We start from the raw sequence: 26,238 nt of genomic DNA on the forward strand, positions 1-26,238 counted from the left end.
AGCCAATCAGGTTTTGGCACATTGCACATGTGCCGACCAGGGAAGCAGACTGATGACCTTGTCTGTGTTCTGCTACTCCTCCACTCCACTGTCAGTCCACCTGACCAATCAGTGTCAAAGGGGAGGTTGAAGACCTGGCTCTGCTATCTGGAGTGGATCACAGCAGCAGCTGCTGAACAAAATTACACATTTTTTGACATATAAAACAACTCTCATATACTGAATTGATTTCAGCGTAGTTTACCACTTGCTTAAATTCCAGGTTCCAAGTTAAAAGAGAAAAAAAAAACCTAAGCATACCTTGGACTGTAGGCTGCTTTGCTTGCACATTGTTTGCCTAAACATCTATTAGGTCTTAATTAAAAGAATGGTATTTTGAAGAGAGATAGATGACTGTGGGGCAGGTGAAATCACAGCTATGTAAACTTGTTGTTTTGAAAGGGAAAGGCAATGCCTCAGCTGCTCAGCATGAGATTTGAAAAAAAAACGTCTACTAATAAAAACAGCAGGACGATTCACAGCAGTGGACGGATCATCAGAGTATATTAAAAGGAAAAGCTAAAAACCTACCAGCACCACAACAGATCTTGGAGATATTGTACCATTCCAAAATGTGTGTATTCCTGTGTTCATTACCAGAGATGACTGTTGACCCTTGCTTTTGGTTATTTATTAATCTCAGCTGAGTCAGGCACTATCTTCATCTGCTGCATATTTGGCACATTTGTGTCATTTGTGGCCCCCTGGTACATCTTATGCACAGGCTTAGCGCTGATACTGAAAACTGGGATGAAAATTGACTGAAAGGCATAGGCTCATATATTGTGCATCTCAATAAGCATTCATATCTATAGTATTATGCGTTATACACAAGGATATAACAAAATACTCCTATCTATGCTGGATCCTTCTGCCAGCTGCTGGCAAAAAAAAACAAAGTGTAAAAAATGCTCATTTTGGCACATCATTATAATCTCTTACAGGCATATGGCATTTGCAAGCGTACAGTATAAGTGCAAACTTAGTCTACTGGTCAGAATATTCATTCCAGCCAGTGTAATAAATTTGCATGCAGTTATGTGCATTAATACACATTTATGCATGTTTATGTGTAAGTTATGCCAGTAAGCCCTTCTCCGAAATCAGGTTTGGAGCATTTATTATTATTTCGCTGAATGCTGTTCTACAATAAAAATCTAAATGCCACAATGTGTATGGGCACTTTAGCTGAAATAGTGCTAAGTTCAGAGGCATAAAAAAGAAATTGAAAAATGGCATTAAAAGTGGTGTTTTTTTTCTGCCTGAGTGCATAAGGTTTTACTGGTTTCTTATTTTTGACATCAGTCTATTTTTATAGGCTAAAATAAAATCAGTTTTAACCATAGAAAAGGAATGGTCTTTTTTTTTTTTGATGCATCACATTTAAGAAAAAATGCCAGACGAAATATTTTTAATGCCTGCAGCAGTTATCAAAGCTCGCCTTGGACAACGGTCAACTTCAGTTCCGCTCAACAAATTTTACATTACTCACAATGCGATCACATCCATAAGAAAACTCCGACCCAACAAAAATGAGAAATTTGCTCTTGCTTCTGGGAGATTGATTTTGAACATTTTAGGGCACATTCCATCCCTGCGTATTAAAATAATGCGGGTTTTGTCACATATTAACATGCGTTGTGTTAAGGCAGCCTATCTATTATGAAGGGGCTACCAACATACAGTCAAAAAAAAAAAGTGGATGTGCAGCTTTTTTCTAACCTGGTGCACCACAACTCATAATAATGCATTACTATATATTTTCAATGCATAGGAGCTGCAAGAATGGCACCACACATGCAAATACACGTAATGTGCGTTACATGCACTGCAGTACCATGCGCATGACCGTACCTCAGTGCAAAAGTGTGTTTTGACACTGAGGCCGGGTTCACATATGTGCAGCCACAATATGCAGCCTGGGGTCCGGTGCATTTCTGTTTACTGGTGCAGGTGCGATTCAGGTCCGAATTTATTCCTGAATTTGCACCGGGAACCTTAACCAAAAATGAACAGGACCCTTTATGAAACCACACCACGGCCGTTCCAGACATGTGTGAACCGGCTCTATTGAGAGGCGGTCACACTTGCATGTCATGCAAATTGGATGCAGTGAAAACGCATCCAATTCTCACATATGTGAACCCGGCCTTAATCTACAGTAAGTTGGTGGTGTGTTAGCATGCAATCAGAAAAAGAAATAGCTAGTGCACAAAAGTGGTCTTAAAGGGGTTGTAAACCCTCATGGTTTTTCACCTTAATGCATTTTGCATTTTATGCAGTAAGAAAAAAAAACTTCTGTGGCGCTGCAGCCGCCCCCCCCCCCCCCCGAGCCCCCGTTTTACTTACCAGACCCCGATCTTTCTCTGACTGGGAATGAGCACACCAGTTCTACCTGGTGTTTCATGTCCTGAATGGATAGATTGATATCAGCGCAGCCATTGGCTCCTGCTGCTGTCACTCAAATACAATGACAGTCCTGCATTCTGTGTGAATAGACACAGATGCGGGAATTGGGAGTGTGCCCGCACGGGTGTCCACTGTAGGAGAGCACTTCTCCAAGGTGGACATTCAATGCGGGGAGGAGCTGCCAGCGCTGCTGAGAGACCTCAGAAGAGGAGGACCGGGGCCACTCTGTGCAAAGCGAACTGCACAGGGGAGGCAAGAATGACATGTTTGTTTTTTTGTTTTTTTTTAAAACGAGGATTTACAACCACTGTAATGCAAATTTATTGGTGTTACCTATATCAGCTCCTGGGAGGCAAATTAATTGTCACATTGCTGCAGCTGATGAGCGTACAGTGACTTCACATTGATTGTACAAGACCAAATTTCAGTGGTGATACTAATACTATATCTGATATGCGGACATGTGATAGGATTTTATAAAATATAGAAAACGTGAATCTCTTACCATTTAGTACTGTTTTCCCTACTTTATTATCAAAAAGAACGAATCACCATATTTTGTGAATCTGCAATTACTGTATATGATTTGTTTTATGACTACTCATATTATACAATTATCTTATGTTCTTTGTTCTATAATTGCTATACATGGGATACATATTCTATGTATGTTACAAGAATTTCAATAAAAATGTATGGAAAAAAAATAAAGTTTGCCAGGGGGACCAGTACTAAAGTTCTGACCATTGGCTCAGCACTATTGCACTTCTGCTTAGGTAAGTAACCTGTTTGCTAAGCAACTGGGATGTCACTTGCTGCCTGAGGAATAGGAAGGATATCATAGACCTTCCCAGCAGCCAGGAAAATGTGTTGGCTCCTTGATAAAGAATGCATTGGATATAAACTATATAAAGTAACTTTTGACTGCTGCTACACTCTTCCAGTGTTTAGGATAAGAACAACCTCTGGCATGAATGCCGGCTGTTTTGTTTTATGCATTTCGCATGAAAAACCTTCAGATTTCCCTGTAGGAGTTGAAAAATGGAAATATCACATTTGACTCTTGCTGAATGTCTGTTGCTTTCCTCAATGAGATTAGTATTAGCATCTCAAAGGCTTTGCTGAAATCTGTGATAAAAATTGGAGCATGCTGGCTGCTCAGGCCTTGTCAAATGCAGTTTTTAGAAACGAACAATATATGCCAGTGTAAGGTCATTGATAGAGCGCCATTGATAAATGTATACATATTTTAGATAGTTTTGATCCACAACCATCGCTATATCATTATATAGTTTTTAAGCTGTTGTATAAAAATGTTACAGCCCACATTGCAAAATGACCATAATAACGTTTCTGTACAACAAAAATGTATTCTGTAGCACTTTACAGTCAGGTATACAATGCCCATTTATACAATAGTAATAACATTTATAAAGCTATGAGGGATATAAAAACTCAGAAGGAAATAGGGAATGTCACATAAGGTATATAAAATGAATATATTTTATGTAGTTACTTTATATGGTATGTGAGCACAGTGATTAGCACATTTTTGGAAAACTAGAGATCTTATATCGATGAGCAATAATAACTGAGGTCCTTATTTATTAACATGTTCTTACCAGAATTTGGAGTGATTTGTCCATACAGGGAGTCTCTGGGTTATGAACTCGTTAGGGACTTTCCTCCTGTTTGTAATCCGGAAATGTTCGTAAGTCGGCCGCGCATGTGCAGAACGACAATTATGGACTTTTTAGATGTTGCATCAAATGCTGTTCGGCGCATGCGCCGCAAATTACGGAAATTTTCAAAATTTTCTGAGGCTCCGTCTGGCCGCAAATGCGCAGAACGACAATTACGGACATTGCCAATGTTCCCTCGAATGCCGTTCGGCACATGCTTGGCAAATTACGGACAATTCTGACATTTTCCGAGGCTCCGTCTGCATGCGCAGAATGGCAGATTGTCCGCGCAGAACGGCAGGGGATCCCCGCAGCGCTCTGTTGGTAAGTAGGAGTGGTTCATAAGTCGGGCATTCTTAAGTCGGGGACCCCCTGTAAAAACCAACCATATTCAAACTATCATGGAAGCCTTGCATATACTTGGTGGTTGAGGGGATGTGAAGAAAATTCATACTGAGAACACATCAATACATCAGACTATTTAGTGAATTTAGTGAAAATTTGACTAATAAGCCAGAAGGAATATGAAAGAATATAACAAATCAATAAGTCAGAAAAGTAGATGGAGTAAAATGAAGAGTGTACACAGTGGGTGAAATAATATTTCTGAATAGATCTGAAATGAGTGCACTTGCAGTGCAAAGTGGATTTTCCTTTAGTAAATAACCTCCAGTGTGATAAAGTGGGGAAATGTATTTCACGGTAAAGGTGCAAGCTGGGAGAAGTCATCATAGAATAATGGGAGCTGGTAACAAAAGAGAATGATAGAATGAAACCATGTACAAATCCTAAAGCCCATTTCATTGTACAAACAGTGACCTGGTATGTAAGGTAGGTAGGTGCAAGATTATTGATGATCGTGTAGATGAGAAGTATACTGTAGATGAGAAAATGTGAGACTTTACTTCCCTGAAATCTCAGCATAAATGTGAATTTAGGACCTACTGATGAAGCCTGTTGAAAAGGTATGGTGGAAGATTTATCATTATTTTGGACTTTGTTTTGGACTTTATTATTAATTTATAGTTGTAATGAACCATGAATCAGACAGAGACAGAAAATGCAGTACAATCACACCTTTTAACCACTTCAGTACTGGGCACTTTCACCCCCTTCCTTCTCAGACCAATTTTCAGCTTTCAGCGCTGTCACACTTTGAATGACAATTGCGCAGTCAACACTGTAACACTGTACCCAAATGAAATTTTTACAATTTTTTTCACACAAATAGAGTTTTTTTTGGAGGTATTTAAACACTGCTGGGGTTTTTATTTTTTACGCTACAAATAAAAAAAGACTTTCTTAGTTTCTGTTATAAAATTTTGCAAATAAGTAATTTCTCTTGATACATTGTGACCAAAAATGATGCTGCTACATTTCTTTGGTAAAAATAACCCAAATCAGTGTTTATTTGGTGTTGGCAGTGATGGGGGACAGACAGATTTTTTTATTGGGACACAGAAATGTGTATAGGGACAGGGGTATATCAGTGGTGCTTGATGTACTTTGGAGGGTGATCTGTAACAGCTCTCTGTGTAAAATCACCCTCACACAGAGAGCTGTCACAGATCTGCAGATTCCCCCTCCCCCCCACACCGAGCTCTCATGAGCTCCGTGGGGAGACCTGTCACAGAGACACGAGTCTCTGTTTACATTGTGATGGCTGTGATCTGGAGGGCCAATCACATCGCCCATATCCCGATCTCTGCTCAGCTGGATCTTGTGATCAGAATGATCACAGGATAGAGCCGCAGCGCGCTTCGTGGCCATGCTGTGAGCAATTGTTCTGAGGGACGTTCCTGAATGTCCATTCAAAACAAGGAAAGGACCACCCGGCTGTTTATGTGCAGTGGCAGGGTGGGAAGTAGTTAATACAGTGGTAAAAATGGTACAAATAGTAAACAAAGTCAAAACATAGCCAGGGTTCGGTAATCAAAGTGGGTAGTCAGTGCAAGCCAGTAAATCAGATAGCCAGATATCAGCGTAGTCGGAGAGAGCAAACAGGATCAGGAACCAGAAGGGACATCAGCCAGTCAAGTCTTTAACAGGAACAAAGCAGAGAATCCCAGCTATGTTGACCAAGGCGAAGGCATGGGAGAAATGAACCAGGCAGTTTAAATAGCCAGAAGGGGCTAGCTGATGAGCAGGAAATTATCACCAGGTGAGGTACTGTGGAACAATGAGTGCTGGCAATTAACCGACAGCAGAGCACTGAGAAGGTAGGGCTGAAGATTTGTGGGTTGCACAGCAACTTTTGTTTTATTACTTCCTTTGATTTACTTGGTCTTTGACTGGATATATAGAAGGAATGTAGTCCAGGTGTCTAAGGAATGGAATGAAACCACTTTATGGTGCACAAAGCAATCTTTTGTTCAATTAGTAATCAATTTTTTTTTATTTATGTTTATATGTTTGATGATTTTGTGGTGTAAGAGGTAATCACATAGTGACTGCGCTAATTGACTATTACGTTTTAAATCAAAAGGATTGCTATCTTCAGAAGAATAACAGAAGGGGTAATGATGAATACTCCCAAAGCTTTCCTATGTGCCCTACGTAGTTATATATTTTTATTCAGCTGTAACTGCCTATGCTTATGCTTGTAGTTTCACAAATATCGGAGAGAAACAATCGCAAATTTAATTTGACACATTCCTCCATTTTTTTCAACAGTATACAGACATACCCCACTTTTAAGTACACAATGGGTAGTACATGTATAAAACTCATATGTCATTTGTCGCCATCTCTGAAAGTGACTAGAATAAGAAAAGCAGGGTAATCTTCTCATAAAAACAATTGCCTTAGAGGGTATTTCCGTCTCTTTAAAGTGTCTTGTCTCACTTGCTGTTGGGTCTACATGACAGCAAGTGAATGCAAATCTCTCCAATGGAACATATATGGTAAGCAGAAATTCCAACTATAGCTATAGTATACTACTATATACTACTATCTTGGACCAGCTTGGACCAATAAAACTTTGTATAGACCATACCTGTGGTATGAGGAAATTCAAAGCATTCTCTGAACGATGCCCATGCTGAACGGCGACCTTCTGTGTTCAGAATGTAGCAGGGCAGCCACACAGCTCAGAGCCTGGAAGCTAGTGGGGAATCACTGGAGCAGTGGTGTAAACGTCAGTGATTTCCAGATTCTAGAGAGATCCCACAGATATGGTATATATAAAAAAAATGCCATACCTGGAATTCTTTTTCGACTAAAGGCCTTCCTACACATGACTTGGTGGAGCAAATTAAGACTTCACTTTTATGAAGCATGCTAACACATAAAAACAATTAATGACCTACATTTACAACAGAAACTAGCTAGAAACATTTTTCTGAATGACCTAGGCCAGGGTGCAAACCCTGGTACTGGTGTCGCAAGAGGCACACAAAGCCTCTTTTTCCGGCATTCAACTCCCTCCCTATCAGCACTGCAGGGAGGTGTCAGTGAGACACTAATGCATTCCAATTTTAGAATTCCCCACACCATACCTGCACTGAGGGGGAGGCACTGCGCCCCCACACATTGTAAAAGATGGGAAACATTGTTAGGTTCTCTAACTTTGCTGTATCTGTGATAGTCAAATTTTGTAATGGAGAAGAGATTGGGTGCAGATCTGCTGGGGGGTCAGTCCTTGTTTCCAGGAGGAGGAGGAGGAGGACTGTCATTGGCCACTGCTAAAGCCAATCACAGTCCTGCTAGCCCCACCCACCATTTGGAGGAATATAACTCGCTTGGTTGCCACTACCAATCTCGGAAAGAAGGGATTTCACTGTAATTGCAAAAACCACAATCAGGTGACAGTTTGTGGAATTACCGTTGAGCTTCTAGGTCAGGGCCACTAGCAGACAAGGACAGCAGAGTACACGCCAAAGGTTCAGGGTCACAGGCAAACAGGGATAGTCTGGGACAAGCCAAAAGGTCAGGGTCACAAGCAGACAGGAATAGTGGGGAACACGCCAAGGTTGGTAACAGAGACAAACGAAGAGCACACAGCAAGCAGGAACCAGGAAGCCAAACGCACAATGAATACACAATGGTTGATTAGCACCGCTGGCTTGCAGTGCACAGGTTAATGATATGCTGGCTGCTCAGGCCTTGTCAGGGTCTGGGGAGGAGAGGTTATAAAAACAGCCAGGTGAGAGTGGCTGGCCTCTTAGTCTGAACACATGAGGAGAGGTATGCTGACAGAGAAAGATTACTGCATAACCATGACACACACTTTTTCTCAAAGGCAAAGGAGCAGGGGGGTACAGAAGTGGGGCAGATGTGCAGAGGAGAAAGGAGGTACATCGGTGGAACACATGAGCAGGGGCAGATGTGCAGGGGGTTACAGTGGTGGGGCAGATGTACTGGGGGTTACAGTGGTGGGGCAGATGAGCAGGGAGTTACAGTGGTGGGGCAGATGTGCAGGGTAGTACAGTGGTGGGGCAGCTGTGCAGGGAGTTACAGTGGTGGGGCAGATGAGCAGAGGGGAATTACAGTGGTGAAACAGATTTGCTGGGGGGGCAGTCACCTGAGTTGTGAAGTGCATGAATTGGGGCTGATCTGAGGTCTGGAGTTGCAGGAATTGGGGCTATCTGAGGCATGAGAGTGCTGGATGTTAATTTTTTACTTCTAAAGTAGTTTACAACATTTACTTTATAAAAAAAAATCCTTTTTCCTGATTGAGAGTGTGAAGTTGACTTTTTTTGTTATAAAATCGGCACAGTCAATTTCTTTGAAAACATTTTTTGGCACACTGTGCTTGAAAGGTTGCCTACCCCTGACCTAGGCCATTCAGCACAGGGGCTACGTGGTTATCAATTCCACCTGGTAATACTAGGGTTGTTGATTCTAATCCCAACTATGCCACAACCTGCCTGAAGTTTGCATGTCCTCTCTGTGCCTGCTTAGGTTTCCTCCCACACGCCAAAAACATGCTGGTAAGTTAAAGTGATTGTAACTCCATTTAGTCATTTACTGGCACTCACTTGTCTTCCGGAATGCAATGTCTCCAGTGCATCTGTTTAATAAAAACAATACAGTTCTATACTGTAATTCCTAGCGCCTCTCAGCGCTCACATGCTCACGTGCTCCCTCTCCCAATCTCACAGGTACAATGGGAGGGGCAGAGAATCCCCCGCTGGTGTTAGTCAGGAGGTGAGAGAGGCGGCTGGTCACGTATGCCGAGTAGCGCTAGGAAATACAGTGTAGAATGGCATTTTTGTTATAAAACAGATGCACTGGAGACATTGCATGCAGCTCCTTGAGGACAGGGACTGATATGAATGTACAATATACAGTACCTTTAAAGTGCAGTGTAAATTGACAGCACTATAATAAGTACTTGTTTTAAATTAACTTCCAAAGGGTTTTTTTATGGGTGGAATTCAGAATTCCTGACCTGTAGGTGCAAAAGGCCCAGGATTAGATGTTCCCGGTAGACATGTGCAAAACTAAAAAATAGTTTTGTTTCCTTTCATTTTGATTTGCCATTTAACCACTTAAGCAACGGACCATTTGGCTGGCCAAAGACTAGAGCACTTTTTGCGATTCTGCACTGCGTTGCTTTAAATGACTTAAATATTTTAGTTGACTAAATGAATACTATTTTAGTCTACTAAAATACGACTAAAACTAAATCAATTGAGATGACTAAAATGAGATGAAAAACTAAAATGGAATTTTAGTCAAAAGACTAAAATGGGACTAAAACTAAAATGCCATTTTAGTCAAAAGACTAAGACTAAAACTAAATTAAAATTTTACTTCAAAATTAACACTGGTCTGTAGTGCATGTTCATATCTAATAAGGTTCATACCTAATAACATATTAGGTTTCTCATTACAGCAGCATATAATGAGTTTGGAAATTGTAGAGGAATGTTAACTACGGCCGCGTACACACGGGCGGACTGTCTGACGGACTTGGTCCGCTGAAACGTGTTTCAGCGGACAGTCCGCTCGTGTGTGGGCTTCAGCGGACTTTTTCAGCGGACAGTCTGGTGGACTAAGTCTTTCGGAATTTCCCTAATATTGTCCGTCCAAACTTGGTTTCAGCGGACAGTCCGCTCGTGAGTAGGCAAGTTGGACGGACTAAGTATGGTGCATGCTCAGAAAGGATTTACACGGCCGAAGGTTGCATTGCAGTGTATTGGACGTCGTATTTCTAGTCCCGTCGTACGTGCTGTACACATCATCGCGCAAGTTTTCAGCGGACTGTCTGTTCATCGTGTGTGGTCAAGTCCGTTCATTCAAAAGTAGGACGGACTGTCTGTCGGATTGTCTGACGGACTTAGTTGGACGGACAGTCTGCCCGTGTGTACGCGGCCTAATGCATTACAATTTAATTACACCCATGAGATTTTAGACAACTAAAATTAGTTTTAGTCAACTAAAATGTACTGGAGATTTTAGTCGACTAAAATTTACTGGAGATTTAGTCGACTAAATAAAACTAAAACTAACACAATTGCAGAAGTCTAAAATGGGACTAAAACTAAAATGCCATTTTAGTCCTAAAACTAAGACTAAAGCTAAATCGAAATTCGTTGCCAAAAGTACACGTGATTCTGCCTGTATGTTCCCTATGCAAAACTCAAATTTCAGAAGACGATTATATTCTATTAGACAAATATTTTCTATTCTATTCTTTTCTATTATATTCTATTATATTCAAATCTATTTAAGTTTGAATTCATTCTATTTGAAATTCAAATTTCGGAAGATGGTTATGTTTTTTTGTAATTTATTTTATTCTATTGTTTTTTTCTATTCTTTTCCCTTCTTTTCTATTATTTTCCGTTCTGTTATTTTCTATTGTATTTTAATCTATTCTATTCAAATTCATTCCATTCAAATTCATTCTACTATAGTCAAATTTTGGAAGATGGTTATATTCTTTCCATTTTATTCTTTTCTATTGTATTTTTTTCTATTCTATTTTATTCTTTTTTCTCTTCTATTCTTTTATTTTCTATTCTTTTCCTTTAATTTCAATTCTACTTTATTGTATTCTTTTATTTTCTATTCTATTTTATTCTCTTTTACTCTATTCTTTTCTATTCTATTCTGTTCTATTCTTCTATTTTCTATTTTATTCTGTTCTCTTTTACTCTATTCAACTCTATTCCTTTATTTTCTATTCTATTTTCTTTCTTGGTTTCAAATTCGATTTCAAATTATTATTTTTTTTTTTCAAATTCGATTTGAATTAGAATTTCAAATTATATATTTTTTTCTCCAAATTCGATTTGAATTAGAATTTCATAAATTTTTTTCAGATTCGTTTACATTCATTACTATTGTAATTAGGAAATTCCGATCTAATGTCCAAATTTCTTTTTGTAAGGAAACAAATCACACATGTCTAATTTCTACTCACCGAGTTGCTACCAACCAGAAAGCCGAACGTTTACAGAAGGGTTTAGGGTTGGCGAGTATATTAAAGCAATGCTAAAAAAACAATCTGGACATCAAGGCTGTATTTCTTGCATATGCCGTATTTCTTTTTAAAAATACTCATGTTTATCTAGCTCTCACTTTCCTTTTAATAACTCTGGAGAAAATACAGTAATGTATCATCTGCTAGTACAGATGTAGCTAATTCAGTTGCTATGTACAAAGCACTTATAGGTACTTTAGTACATTCCGCAGGGGACCCAACTGATTTAATGCTGCACTGGATCTATACATTGATGGTTGAGATTAGCTTACTTCTACAGATAATGAAGAGTGGATTTAGTTTGCAGAAAAATTTCCTGTAAATTAGTACATCTGAATGATTTTCTAAGCACACAAGAAAACAGCTGGATAAGACTGTGCTTGTCACATTTTAAGTGTTCCTGGTAAAATAAGAACAGGTTGCTTTATTTGTCAATTATGCCTTGCCTGTATGATCACTCATTGAATTTAATGCTGCTACAATATGTTGTTACCACACAAGTATTTATTACTACAAATGTTATTACAGTGGTCCTCGTTTCATACCAAAAAAAGAGAACTAACAAAAATAACTAAAACTATAAATAACTATAACTACATTTCCCCGTTTGTAAAGGGATTATTGTAGTTAGAGTGGATTTAGCAAAGCCTGAGATTTAGGACCTATTGGTTTATATCCTATCTACTTTATAGACTAGCTTGAGTCTAATTTGAAGACCGTGGAGAAGCAGTAAATCACAATACCCATCAGCCAACACCAAATCCATTAGGGGCATTGATAGAATTGTGAAAGACCCAGGGCACCCTTTAGCACAGTTAGCAGAGGGATTGTGCAGCTTGCTTTTAGGTCTTTAATGATCACTACAAAGTCTAAACCTGGTCATAGATAATCAGACATGCAATCACAAACACTGTCCAACCAACTCACAATACCTTTTATCCCAGAATGAGCTCAACCTTCAATTTTCTTGAAAAGGAAAAAAAAAGAAAATCTTTTCCTGAGCATTAAAGCTCTCCCTTAGCTAAAACTTTTTTCTAGATTTACCGGCTGACACATAATAGAAAGTGATGGAAAATTGCTTCGATAAGGACAGCAAATGCAATAGCAGCAAAAACACCTTTTTTAACTACTTCAGGTCCAACCTGTAGCAGCTTTACTGCTACAGGGCGGCACTTGTGCACCAGATCACGTATATATACCTGATCTGGCTCTTCCAGGTAACATGCCGCCGGCAGCTTGCTACCGCTGTGATTAAACACACAACAGAAGCCCAATGGGAAGTACCGCAGACTCAATGTCCGACGATCATCAAGCAAAGAGGCAGAGTAACAATGCTAAGCCTTTGGAGTGAATCTACTAAAGCTGGAGAGTGTAACATCTGGTGCAGAAACCAATCAGTTTGCAGTTTTTTTTTTTGTCAAAGCTTAATTGAACATGCTAAAGTTATGCCCCATACACACTATCAGTTTTTCTGCTGAGTTTTTCCTTCAGATTTACCAAAACCATATAATAGTAGGTCAAACCTTATGAGTTTCAATTTGTATGCAATCAGACAGGCCCTTGCACTACATGTTTATTGTAAACCTGAAGAACTCAGCAGAAAAACGGATAGTGGGTGTGGGGCTTTAGAAGCTGATTGGCTACCATGCACAGCTGCACCAGATACTGATTACACCAGTTTTATCAACCCCATTGCAATTAGTAGGAGCCATGAGAGCCTGCCATGTGCGCTTCTTCATTTGGCAGCTAGGCTTACTGATGGACCTGACAGCAGCCCAATGACCAACTGGAGGAATGAATATGGCAGGCTGACAGTTAATTAACTAATTGTGAGCCAGTGGCCTAGAGTTTTAAGTCTGCAACATGAAGTGTTGTTACTGAAAGAATCTCCAGGTAATGTCATGGCTGACTATTGGGTCTTTCAGATAGGTAGCCCAATGGCCAACTGAAATGACAGGCTAACAATGGTGCTGCTAATTGTAAGGCAGTAGTTTAGTATGGTCAGCCTACAACAGGAAATGCTGTTACTGAAACAATCTTCGGGTAAAAATCTTTGCAACAGATTCACAAAAATATTTTTGTTTAAAAAAAGAAGTTCCGCAAGTGGATGTAAACCTTAATTTCTTTTTGTAATGAAGACTTCTACCTGGTACAGTAGAAGATGTCATCTGTGCCTAGTCTTGCCATGAAGAGTTAATCCAGCTCTGAGCAATTCTCTTGTCTTTTTGTAGTAAGATAAAAAAAATGACACAGATAAGTTTGTGCAGCCACTTCCCCCACTACTGTGACTAACATCTGATTTCTTTATCTCCTACACGGCTTGAGAGCTGAGAGTGAGTTACGATTCCAGCTTCACATCCCCCTCCTTTCTTCTCCAGCCCTCCCAGGATTGGCTGCTCCACACCTCAGCGTGACTGGACATGCTAAAGTCATGTGGTGCCTTTCCTGAGTTTTAAATGGATGCTACACATCATGGGGCATGATTAGTGTGACTGAAGTGTAGGAGAGTGTAGAGGTGAGTGGGGAGTCTTGTGATATCACAGCTCCACTCACTGAGCTCTGGCAAAGAGACCCACCCACTTATTCCAGAGTTTTGTGGGGCTCCTACTGCTGAAGGGGGTGGCATTTGCAAGGTAGGGATACATGCAGGAGGCATGCATGTATATGTATATATACATTAATACTGTGCAATTAGTTTATACTGGGTGAGTGTTGGGTTTACATCCACTATAATGTTTTCTGTTCCCCAGGGGGCAAAGTGTATGTTGTACTTTGTCAGATCTTTCTATGTGCTGTCTAAATCTAGATGTGAGGGTTGACTGGTAATGGACTGGGGGGATACCCTTGCCGTTTTTTTCAATGAGTTTTATCTATTTATTGGCGAGACCCGACAATACAATTACAGCCATGATCAGTTTTAAATCACTTTTTTTCCTTTAGGCTGCTTTCACACTGGGGCGTCGGCGGTAAAGCACAGCTATTTTTAGCGATGCTTTACTGTTGTTTTTGCAGAGGTTTTCTGCTGCTAGTGGGCACTTTTAACCCCCGCTAGAGACCGAAAAAGTGTTAAAACAACCCGCAAAGTGGCGGTTTGGCAGCACTGCCCATTCATTTCAATGGGCAGGGGTACTTTATACACTGCTCCTTCACTGCTCCAAAGATGCTGCTCGCAGGAGTTTTTTTAACGTCCTGCCAGCTCATCGCCTCAATGTGAAAGTCCTCTGGCTTTCACACTGAGACTGGAGGAGAGACATTTTTCAGGAACTTTACAGATGCTATTTTTAGCCCAAAAGGGCTTGAAAAATGCCTCAGTGTGAAAGGGGTCGTAGAAATGTAATTTTGCTGTGGTATTTTTCTAAACATGGGAAAACTGCGCCACTTTACAAGCATACTAAGGACACCCCCCAGGCACAATATTTAAAGGAATATTTCATTTTTATTGTTTCACTTTAAGCATTATTAAAATCACTGCTCCTGAAAAAATGGCCATTTTTAAAACTTTGTTTTACATTGATACATGTTCGCTGGGACAGGACCCAGGTTCCCAAACACTTTTTATGGCAATAAATTGCATATAAGCCTTTAGAATGAGCACTTGGTTTTTAACGTTACTGTCCCATAGAGTTTAACGGTGTTCTGCGGCTTTCGAATTTGCTGGGAATACCGCATAATGTCCGCTGTTCTGCGAACATGGGGAACGCCCGATGGTAGCAGTACCCCTGTAGAAGCCATTAATGATGATGATGATATCTGCAGCACAGATAATAATGATGGCAAGAGTTCTCCCTCATTTGTGCAGAGGATGCCAGCATACACAGAGCACAGTTTAAGCACATTAACACAAGAAGCAATCTAGAGCAATGTCTTTTTGTGATTTATTGCTAAATAACATAAATAATGGTGTCGGGTGCAGAGTATGGGATACTCCAGGTTGTAAAGTTCAGCAAGAGAACACTATTCTCTATGTTGCAATCCTCAGAAACAGATCATCTGCTAAACTTGAGAGACTAGTTCCCCCTACAACATAATAGGGAAGTAAAGAGGTAGCAAACCCCCAAGGAGAGGAACTACTTCGCCCAACAATCCCAATAGGACACAGTCACCAAGATATTATAATAAAGTCAGTACTCATGAGGCAGGGAGGCATCAGTGCCCTTTCAGCTTCTTCCAGATACCTTCTAGTGACGCTGTGCAGACTGGATCATTCGGGTGAAGTTTCAGAGTTTCCGAAATACTTTCAGGTGCAGACCCCCCAGCTCTACCACAACCAGGACCTTGATGAACATCAGCTTGAATCAGTAGCCAGCCCCACTCAGACTGGTGGAATCCCTTCAACAGCAATACCTTGCTGTTCTTAAGCTCATGGTATTTTACGTGTCTCTTGGCCACCTACTGGGCACAGCAATTGGCTGCAGCACAGTAAATATTACTGCTGTCCATTTGACTTGCCAAACATCCTATGTTCTAGAAGCCTCTACAAAGCAAAAAAATCCCCAAAAAATCAACAGTTGCTCCAATGATTACAGAGGAGCCAAAAACAATAAAATTCACCTAACATCCTAGCAGCCTATCCAGGAAAGTGTACAAACAGCACATTTTAATAACGTAAACTTCTAGTTTCAAAGGTTCCCTGCATTCTTGGTAGTTTAAGTGATTCTACAACAGTAGATATACCCACCAGGCTATTCATCAGTGGTACACAACCAGTGGGGAAAATTTACTGAAACCGAAGCACTCAGAATCTGGTGCAGCAGTGTATGCTTATAACTTTAGCATGTTTGTTTAAGTTTTGGCAATAAAACCTGGAAGCTGATTGGACTCTATTTAGAGTTGCACCCTCCAGCTTTAGTAAATAACCCCCAGTGGTCTAGGTCTCCACAGGCCGTTTGTTAGGTCTCAATATAATATGCTTTGTAACATTTTATTTCGGGAAATGCAATTGTTGGATTACTAGACCAATTGTCAAATCTAAATCATGGAGGGTCAGATCAATGTCACATGGAAAAAAAATACTGGTGTTACTGGTATGCAATTAGCTCTTCACTTTAAATGGGAAATTACAATGTGCAAGGGAATTCTCATGTAGTTTAATGCATAAGTTAAAACTCTGCTGACTTCCATCATCCAATTGTGCAAGCAAACAAGCAAACTACAAAAATGAATTACACTTCATTGGGTATTCTTTGCAGAGTAAATGTTCACCATATTCATTTAAGTGCAAAATTGCTAAATTAATAGCTTATTAGTCTATAATAAATTAAGCTCAATACATATGCCCTTGCAGTTAGATTGATTAAGGATTTTGTAACAATATTTTAAAAGTTTCTTCACGAGTTAAAGTAATATTAAAGTCTTGTATTTTTTTCTAAAATAAAAAAAATGTTTGCTCTGTGTAAGGATAATGCACAGAGCAGCCTCTTACCTCTTATTCTGGAGTCTAATTTCAGGCGCTGTCCACTTCTGCTCTCCTGTGTGTGCCCCCATAGCAATCCATATGTGCCCCCCCATAGCAATCCATGTGCTATGGGGCACATGTGCAAGTGTGCTCCTAAGTCAGGCTGTGTGTCTATAGACACATACAGTGCACCTCATAAACACCCCATACTCCCTCCTTATAGGATTTGACTGACAGCAGCAGAAGCTAATGAGAGCAAAACGAGACACCAGCCCTGCTATAAACAGGTATAGATTAAGAGAGGTGACAGGCAATTTTTTTTTTTTTTTGGGGGGGGGGCATCTAGTGCAGTTTTTTAATGTAATGCAGGGAATGCATTAAGGTAAACAAATAAAAATAAAAACCTTTTGACTGTAGAGCCATTTTGAACTCTTTCCACCTGCTTATCAGTGATATACAGTCTTCAACTTATTCACTTCCAACGAGCCAAAAACTGAAGACCAACTACTTAAATCACCCGACCTGACACAAACTATGTATTAGGGAAGGCATTGCTCAAGATATCCAAAAGCTCTCTAGCTCTTTGTCTTCAATGGAGTAAGTGGATTGGACAATATTAAGTTAGTATTAAGGCTTTTGAGTCTCTTGACTCTATAAGTTAATGAGCTAAGGGCTGGAATTCACTGAGCAGCTCCCCATTGTGAGTTTATAGAAAGATATTAACTCTTCCCTAAAGAAATGAGCTAAGGATGGGAATTCGCTGAGCAGCTCCCCAATGTGAGCTTAGAAAAAGATATTAACTATTTTCTATATATTTTTTTTATAATGTAGTCTGAGTAATATTTCCTTCTACAGCCTACTGTCCTGTACATGGCCCACCAATTTGCTTGCTGTAAAGAAGCAATTTAATCCTTTTTTTTTTTTTTTTTTACAGAAAGCTCTCCAATGTATGTCTTATGTTGTCCGCACAACTGGTATCATAAAAATAAATGTTTTTGTTAATGCATTACAATTCTTAGTTTCCATTCTGCTAAATGAGATGTTAATGCATGTTTACCTAACTTCAATATATTTTCCTATTATTTTCTTACACAGTGGAAAATTACCTGTTTCCATTTGGGAACAACAGTATTTGACTGCTTAAAGCTCTATTAAACCCAAAAGCAAACATTTGTTATATTGCGGCTTACCAATTCTTACATGTGAAGGCTGCATTTGTTTTATTTTTGGGGCTTTCTCTCTTCCATTTTCATATGCTGCCCTGGTCAGTAATGTCTGCTTTTAAAAATAGCAAGCTCTCTTCCAGATGTATCAGTTTACAGGGATGCAACAAACCATTTAACACGGTCAGGGGTGCCTACAACCTTCAATGGTCAGCATTTATTTATTCAAATGAAACCTTTGACCTAAAAGGAAAAAAAATGGTTTTCTGTAACTGATTATAAAGTGTGAGCTGAACGTTGGCTTTAATTTATTAGTTTATCTAAAGCTTCTTAATGCCGCTTACACACGATCAGTCATTCCGATAACAAAAACGTGGATTTTTGTTCGAAGGTTGTTGGCTCAAACTTGTCTTGCATACACATGGTCACACAAATGTTGGCCAACAATTCCAACTATGTGTATGTGGCATAAGACTCCTCTCCCTCCAGACTGACAATGAGGGCACTCTAATGCAGGAGGTGTGTTACTGGCCGGATCGTCAGGTTCAAACAGAGGGATATAAGCCTAAAAAACGAAAGAAAATTGATGCAGCTACCACATCCAATGATTGATAAGCTGCATTATATTATATTTTTGGTTTTGGGTTTCATACTACTTTAAAATAGACATTTGGGGTACATAAAAAAAATATTCTCACACATTCTCACACATTCCCCAGTCTAAGACCAAGAATTGAGCGAAATCACATGAATGCTCAGAATAGGGAACAGTGGCCTTCACTCACTGCTCTCTGCTCTGTTCCACCAGCGCTCACTAGAGCACCAAACAGAAGAGAGGGGACAGGTGGAACTCACTTCAGCTCTCCAAACCAACTGTCAATCAGTTAGCTGGGTGGATCCTGGCAATATGGTTGAGACCCTTCCAGAGCTCTGTGGCATCAGCTGATTGCAGGCAACATCCCATTATAAGCTGACTACGGGTCACAGGAGAACAAAAGTAGGTGCACTCCTGTAACCCACGACGGGACACTTTTCTTTTAACATATTAAATTAGATGTAAACTAGCGATGAGCTCAACGTTCAGTCTGAGCACATGTATGGCTGTTCAGGGATTTGTCGAAATGAGTTGTTGCTGAGCATCATATTTAGTAGCAGTATTTCCACTTCTACTATATAATGTATGACAAGTCCTTCCTGAAAATAGCTGCTAACAATGCTGCTGATGCCTGCACCCACCTCATTCTTAGCAACCAGTGATATCACCTGAGAGATCTTGCCCCCTTTGTTTACTTTTAGTGGCAGGGAGTCGGGAGATATTATCCCCATTGAGTCAGTGATAGGAATTTGACACGGTAGGTCTTTCAGTGGGTGTCTGAAGTCCTTCATTGGGATTAAAGTGGATCTGCTTCTCTGGATAACGTGCTTGATTATGAATGTACCTCATATGACTTTTTTTCATTTTTTTTAAATAAAGGACTTGTCAAAAACTGAGTAAGTATATTTATTTACTGTTCATTTTTGTTTATGTGTGAATGAGTAGGGGTACTCTGTACCCCTACTCCTTAACATAGAAAGGACTGGTATTTGATGGCCCCTTATTAATAATGCAGGGGTAAGGGACTTTGCCAGGGGTCCCACTGATAAGATATCCCCCATGTTGAGGGTATGTAGCCTGGTATGGTTCATCCCCTTTTCCTAGCCTGTCAGGCTGCTTGTTTGAATAAGATTGTGGTGTAGATTTTGGGGACATGTTTAGACTTTTGTTTGTGTATTGTTCCCTCTTAAAATAAATACCAGGCCCAAAGGGTATAAATTGGAGGAACCCCCACACTCTTTTTTTTTTGCATTGGGTCCTCCTGACATACATACACGATTCTTATTAAGAATAAAGATCTGGTATAGATGAAGGAAATTCCCAGTTGCTTTGTTTACAAAAAAGTAAGTGTTTAGAGGCTGTCATTTGCCAAAGATTAAAACAGTATTTTTTTTGTTTGAAAATGTCAGTTTTTTTGTAGTAGGTAGTATACATTGTAAACATGTTCCACTTCACCGGCAGGTTCAGGGCATTCCTCAGGAATGTTATTTAAAAGAACTTTGCAATTTTAATGTTGCACTAAAAACACTAAAAAAAATTGCTTCTCCCTGCAAAACTGATTATTTTTTTTCCTTTGGTACATATTTCCCAAGGCAGTGCCAAGCCCCCATGCCATTTGTTTGTCAACCTCTTGCCTATTATCCTCCTATTATGCTAGAAATTGGCCATTACAGTTTTTTTTTTTTTTGTTTTTTTGTTTTTAACACTAAGCTCCCATTGACTTCTGTGAGGTTTAGATTTGTCACCTGAGATTTAGTCATGGTCTGGGAACCCACTTCAAATTAAACCCAGGCTCATCCCTAATATAAACTAAAACTAAATTAAATTCAGTTAAAGCACATTAAAACACTGTACATTATAAACGCATGCCATTTTTTTACTAAAATATTGTTACTCTTTTTTTTGCAGCTTAGCACTGCTACTTTTCCAAACTCCTTTTAACTACTTCCTGTCTAAACACAGTGGCTTAAAAGAGAAGCATGAAATAAAAAAAGCATACTCAACTAAGTGGATGCAGCATCTGTCTGATATTACAACTGCCCCCCGCTGTCTTGACTAATGATTGTTCAGTTCTCAGTCGTCAGTGAGCAGAGAGCCTGTGACTGTCAGTCACCTCCCTGTGCTCTGCTTCTCCAGCATTCACCGGAGCACCAGTCTCTGCAGGGGATGAGAGCAGCTGGCTCAGGCTCCCAGTGATTTGCTGAGAGTCTTAAAGAGGAAGTAAACCCTGATGGGTTTACTTCCTCTTTCATGCCCTGCAAAGGCAAAGCATAATGGACTACTATGATTCGCATAGTAGCCCATTATGTGTCACTTACCTGACACAGGAGCCAGCGATGTCACCGCTGTTCCCTGTAGTCCGGCGCATCCATCTTTTCGGTGGGGTCTCGTAGCTCCGCCGCTGTCATTTGGCAGAGCCGCGATGACGTCACTCCCGCGCATGCGCGCGGGAGCCGACACGCGCGGCAGCTCCGTTGTTGGAAATGGCGCGCTCAGTGCGCCTGCACGCCGCTGTCTACGGCGCATGCGCCGTAGACAGCGGTGCCTGTCTTTGGGCAAATATCTCCTAAACCGTATAGGTTTAGGAGATATTTCTTGGACCTACAGGTAAGCCTTAATCTAGGCTTACCTGTAGGTCAAAGTGGTTTGTAAGGGTTTACAACCACTTTAAGCCTCATACACACGATCGGACTTTGTACAAAATTTCCCGTGAATTTTTGTACAAAGGGCGTCGGCCGTGAACATGTATTGCATACACACGGCAGGACTTTTTCAGCCAACTTTCACCAAATCACATGTTTTTTCTGCTCTTTATCATCACCGTTGGTCAACTTCTGCATTGTTGTCTGATCTTTTGCATTGGTTCTGAGCATGCGTGATTGTACAAAAGTCCTATGGTTTTCTGTACACACGATCGGACTTTGCTCCATTGGACTTTTGTTGCCGGAAAGTTTGTCCGTTCGCACAGCCAACAAAAGTCCGATAAAAACCAAAAAAGTTTGTCCGATGGAGCGTACAAATGGTTGGATGATGCTTAAAATAGCTAATTTGCATGTTTGTTGTCAAAAAGTCTGATCGTGTGTATGGGCCTTTAGACAGCTGCCGGTCAGGAATCTGGGTGGATCCAGACATTAATTAGCCTATATTTCAGACTTGGTGTTTAACATTATATATATATTTTTTCAGACACACTAGAGAATAAAATGGCAGTCGTTGCAATACTTTATGTTTCATAGTTTCATAGTTAGTAAGGTTGAATAAAGACACCAGTCCATCCTGAGCAAGTGTCTACAATTGTCCCCATCCTTGTACATTGCACACTCATATTGGTCCCTACCCTCAAGGAGCCCACAATCCAAGGTTCCCATTCATATACTAGGAGCCAATTTTGGACAGAAGCCAATTAACCTACCTGCATGTCTTTGGATTGTGGGAAGAAACCGGAGTACCTGGAGGAAACCCACGTAGGCACAGGGAGAACATGCAAACTCCAGGCAGGTAGTGGGATTTGAACCAGTGACCCTTCTTACTGCTAGGTGAGAGTGCTTACCACTACACTACTGTGCCGCTCTAAGTCACATCATATTTACGCAGCGTCTTACAAGCAGAATTTTTTTGGAAAAAATACACTTTTTTGAATAGAAAAATTAAACAGTAAAGTTAGTCCATTTTTTTCATATTGTGAAAAATAATGTTACGCCAAGTAAATTGATACCCAACATGTCACGCTTTAAAATTGCACCCACTAGTGGACTGGCGACAGACTTTGACCCTTAAAAATCTCCATAGGTGACGTTTAAAAATGTCTACAGGTTACCAGTTTTGAGTTACAAAGGAGGTCAAGTGCTAGAATTATTGCTCTCGCTCTAATGATTACAGCAATACCTCACATGTGTGTTTTGAACACAGTTTTCATATGCAGGCATGACTTACGTATAGATTCGCTTTGCACATGAGCTCAGTGGGACGGGGCTCTTTAATTTATTAATATTTTTCTTATTTATTTGGCTTTTTTTTTTTTTACACTGTCCTTTTAAAAAAAAAATTGGGCCACTTTTTTCCTATTACAAGGAATGTAAACCTCCATTGCAATAGAAATAAAACATGACAGGACCTCTTAAATGTGAGATGTGGGGTCAAAAACACCTCAGATCTTACATTTATATTGAAATGCAATAAATAAATAAATACATTTCCCCTTTAAGACCATTGGGCGGAAGTGACGTTTGACGTTGCTTCCGTCATCCAATGGTATGGAACCGAGCGGGGGCCATTTTTCCCTCACTCTGCATCCAGCCTTACAGGGGAAAAGACGTGATTGTCTCTGCCTCTACCGATGGCTCCGGTAAAAGGCGGAGACAAACGGAGCTCGTTGGGAGGGGGAGACCACTTTTATCTGAAAGATGACCATCCGCAGTTGAAGAGACTAATGGGGTTATGGCAGCTATATGCTGTCCTAAAGTGGTTAAAGTCATCTGGCAGCGGACTTTAGCCCATTATCAGCTGAACACAGATTACAGGAGTGCAAAACTAAGTGCAACAACTAACTCCTGTGACTCACTGAAGAAGTAGAGCCAAATGCGATGACTGCACCCTAGTACCCTGGGCTGGATTATTAATGGAAACGATGGTGGATCATGCCTGCAAAATGCTTGTTGGCAGAGCTGCTAGTGATCTCCACCGGAGTAACAATGCATTGAACAACAGGAACAGTATGGGTATGCTGTCCCTTCAGAGCGCATGCGCTGGTGATGTCACTGACTGCAAGTTTAGGAGATATTTACTGTACCCACAGGCAAGCCTTATTATAGGCTTACCTGAAGGTACAAGTTAAAAAAAAAGACTTTACTACCACTTTAAAGCCTATATGAGCTATTAGGGATTGAGTTTATAATTACTTTCAAGAGACCCCCTGTAGAGCATATTTATGAAAGCATAAAAATACCAGAAGTTTATTACTGAACACTATTTATATTATTATACTATTTGTACTATTGTATAAATACTTCACTGACTCAACAAAATCTTACTTTTTTTGTTCCAGTAGAGGTAGATTCTCTGACCCAGTACTGAACCTGACAGGCACTCTGTAAAGGAGGCTAATGTCACATTTGACAATGTCACTGTACCATAATGATTTGCTTGTTTGCTTTACTAAACTGCTAATGTCACAATCCATTAAACAGAATTGAACAAATACCACACAGTCTTCTATGTTTCATTCTAATGGATAAGATACCCTTTGTTACAATAAGTGCTGCCGTTTAAAAACGGGTCTCCGAATTTTTGGCACAAATGTATGCTATAAAATGAAGTGCCATTTTTACTTCTTTCCCTAGATATTTACAGGTGTTTTACCAGCACTATTAATTAGAATATTACAGTTTTTTTCCATTTTAAGTGTTTTCCTACAGGCAAGTATGGTTTGTAATAAAAGCTAACTTCTTTAATATTTAAAACTCATAATGCAACTTGTACAATTTAAAATGAGAGTTCCTGTTAAGTAAAGCTGACTAATAAATAACTTCTTGAGGCTGGGTTCATACATGTCCGGCTGTGTTTTGCAGTCTGGAGTCCAGTGCGGTTCTGTTGACTGGTTCAGGTGCGATTCAGGTGCGACATTTTTGCCTGAACTTGCACCTGAACCAGACCCAAAAACCCTTTTCAAAACCACACCACGCCCACCCTGGACATGTGTGAACCGGCTCAATTAAGAACAGGTCACATTCACGTTATGCAAATTGGTTATAACCGCATACAATTTGCATATATGTAAACTTAGCCTAATGATGTTGGAGACTGGGAGGTTAGTTAACATCCCTTTTCCCTTCCCCCCATCCCAACCGATCCATCACCCCCCCCTCAATCCACCCCCCTTCTTCTTTTTTTTTTTATCTACCACCCCCCCTTCTTGAGTGCACAACCCAATCCACTCACTATATCGATCCCTAGATCCATCAGAACTCTATCCCATCTAACAACAATTTTCAACCGTTTTTGGTCCTGTAGCTGTTAGAAGGATTTTCTCACAGTTGGTAATTTCCCCACAAGCAAGCAAACCCCCGATTGTATCTACAAAACACACTCAAACATATATTAGCACTACGTAGAAGAACTGATACTGGGATAAGTATTACCATCTAGTGAAATAATTACGAACGATCCTCATGTGTTCTTCATAGCGCACTCTATTGACTTAAGCTAGAACTTTTTCACTACAACATCACCAATTAATGCTGTTCAACACTGCTGTTAAACATATTGTACTGGATATTACTGTCTCTGGCATTTTGTTAAAATGCAATGTAAACCAGATTTTTACTTCCCAATAAAAATCTATGAAAAAAGTAGCCTTAGGGCCCATTCAAACTTTGTCATACTAGTGTGTTGTGTTAATACAGGTGTTTTTTCATGCGTTAAGGTGCAATGTGTTGAGGCAGCCTATTCAAATAAATAGTCTGGCAATGCACCTAATCATCCATAAAAAACTGACATGTATTTTTGGCAACACATCACACCACATTGCACAGTACAGGCATACCCCACTTTTAAGTACACAATGGGGGTTTATTTACTAAAGCGGGAAAGTGCAAAATCAGGCTCACTTCTGCATAGAAACCAATGAGCTTCCAGGTTTTATTACCAAAGCTTAACTGAACAAGCTGGGTTTAGATGCTCATTGGGTTCTATGTAGAAATAAGCCTGATTTTGCACTTTCCAGCTTTAGTAAATAAACCCCATTGTGTACTTAAACGTGGGGTATGCCTGTAGTGCATTACTGTGCATTGGTGCCCTTCAACGCAGGTGCATTGGATCTGAGTTGCTTTAGCGCAATGGGGTGCCATTCAAAACATATTGTGCGTTAACGTGACACACTACCATGACACACTGCACAGGCCCCCAATCTACAATATAGATATTTACAAAACAACATAAAAAAATTATATAGATTTTCTGGTGAATACACTAGAACAGGTGTTTTTTTCTTTAGGTCCATTAATGATAAAATCCCAAATTTAAAACAAATGAAAAAAAGAAGGAAAGAAAAAGATCCTACAAAAAAGGAAAAAAAATGGATGTACGGTATGTCTGTAGGTATGTACGATTAAGCAAAAAAACTACTTGCAGGTGCCACAAAATATTTGTGGCCAATCAAATTTCACAGCAAAATATGTTTGGAACAACGTGTGTCAGAGCCGTCAGTGCACACAGAAGGATTTTTTGTGAAAAGCGGGACTGTTTTTCTCATGCGCCTAGATGCATTTGATTTACCAAAAAACATAATATATGCGGTAAAAGGCGTTGTGAATCCATCCTAAAACAATTTGTATACCAAGTGTACCAAGATGTAAGCATGCCACAACCAAGCCAAAAAAGTAAGCACCAGCAGCTGTTCCCATATCTGATTGCTCATACGGGTAACACAATAAGCTTTTTCTAAATACAGCAAATGTGGCATTTAATGAATCAATGAATAAACTGCTCATTCAACGTAGTACATTTCCCCAAAGTTGTGTTCTTAC

General features: G+C 40.0%; 1 protein-coding gene across 4 annotated transcripts in view; it reads right to left on the reverse strand.

Annotated features, from left to right (window-relative positions):
• Positions 1-26,238, reverse strand: part of HRH2 (histamine receptor H2) — a 224,311-nt gene that overhangs the window by 197,864 nt on the left and 209 nt on the right. The window contains exon 1 of one of the 4 annotated variants that reach the window (XM_077472617.1): positions 571-633. The exons of the other annotated variants lie outside the window; for them this stretch is intronic. The gene's annotated coding sequence lies outside the window, so the exon portion shown is untranslated. Of the gene's footprint in view, positions 1-570; positions 634-26,238 lie in introns of those variants that run through there. 4 annotated transcript variants of the gene reach the window in all.

This window comes from Lithobates pipiens, unplaced genomic scaffold (genome assembly GCF_037356315.1).
Source record: "Lithobates pipiens isolate NorthernLeopardFrog02 unplaced genomic scaffold, aLitPip1_a1.2 Scaffold_8, whole genome shotgun sequence".
Lineage (NCBI taxonomy): Eukaryota > Metazoa > Chordata > Amphibia > Anura > Ranidae > Lithobates > Lithobates pipiens.